Genomic DNA, 1318 nt, shown 5'->3' with positions numbered 1-1318 from the left:
AATACGCTACAAAAGCCTTTTTTGGGGCCCGGAAAACGGGGCGGGGTGGAACCCTCGGAAATTTCACCCTCACCTCATTTTCAAATATTTTTGGCTATTTCTTTCTTTACCCATAATTTTAGATAACATTTTGCAGAAATACATTTTCGAGAGAGTGTGGATTACATTAGATTGAAAATTCAAAGAAGTTTGAAATGAATAAGTGAAAATGTAGAGGTTATAGAAATTAGTGGTAACGTAGTGTATGGAGAGATAACGAACGGTAAATTCATCTAAAAAAAACACGTTAGAGTTTTTGCATGTATGTGTGAAACGAAGCAAAAGTATAATATTAAAACAAATATATCTTTTCCCTACATCTTAAAATCACTGGATATAATATATATAATAATCCCGGGTTGCAGAATAGATTTGAAAAACTAAAGCATTTTCCCTTTGCAACTTTTGGCGTCGCAATGAGTTTCATTTTTGTGTGTGGGGAGGGAGAGAGAGAGAGAAAAAGAGTGAGAGTGAGGGGGTGACGAAGTTTACCTAAACTTTGAATAGTGTAACAATATATCATAATTATATATATTATTATATATTATTATCATCAACATCATCATCGTTTAACGTCTGCTTTCCATGTCGGATGGCACTGGCATCGATCACGCTCGAATGGTGCTTTTTACGTGCCGCTAGCACTGGCGCGGTCGATGCCAGTGCCATCCGACTGGCCATCGTGCCAGTGGCACTTAAAAAGCACCCACTACACTCTCGGAGTGGTTGGCGTTAGGAAGGGTATCCAACTGTAGAAACCTTGCCAGAACAGACTGGAGCCTGATTGTAGCCTCCTGGTTTGCCAGTCCTCAGTTAAACCGTACAACCCATGCCAACATGGAAAGCAGACGTTAAATGAGGACGATGATGTATAATGATATATATAATTATGATATATTGTTACACCATTCAAAGTTTAGTTAAACTTCGTCTCTCTCTCTCTCTCTCTCTCTCTCTCTCCCTCCCTCTCTCTCTCTCTCCACACAAAAAGGAAACTCATTTCGGCGCCAAAAATTGCAAAGGGAAAATGCTTTAGTTTTTCAAATCTATTCTGCAACCCGGGATTATTATAAATATTATATCCAGTGATTTTAAGATGTAGGGAAAAGATATATTTGTTTTAATATTATACTTTTGCTTCGTTTCATACATACATGCAAAAACTCTAACGTGTTTTTTTTTAGATGAATTTACCGTTCGTTATCTCTCCACACACTACGTTACAACTAATCTCTGCATTTTCACTTATTCATTTCAAACTTCTTTGAATTTTGAATCC

Source organism: Octopus bimaculoides, chromosome 1 (genome assembly GCF_001194135.2).
Source record: "Octopus bimaculoides isolate UCB-OBI-ISO-001 chromosome 1, ASM119413v2, whole genome shotgun sequence".
In the NCBI taxonomy this organism is placed as follows: domain Eukaryota; kingdom Metazoa; phylum Mollusca; class Cephalopoda; order Octopoda; family Octopodidae; genus Octopus; species Octopus bimaculoides.
The sequence above is the reverse complement of the archived record's forward strand: the minus strand, read 5'-3'. Positions refer to the sequence as shown.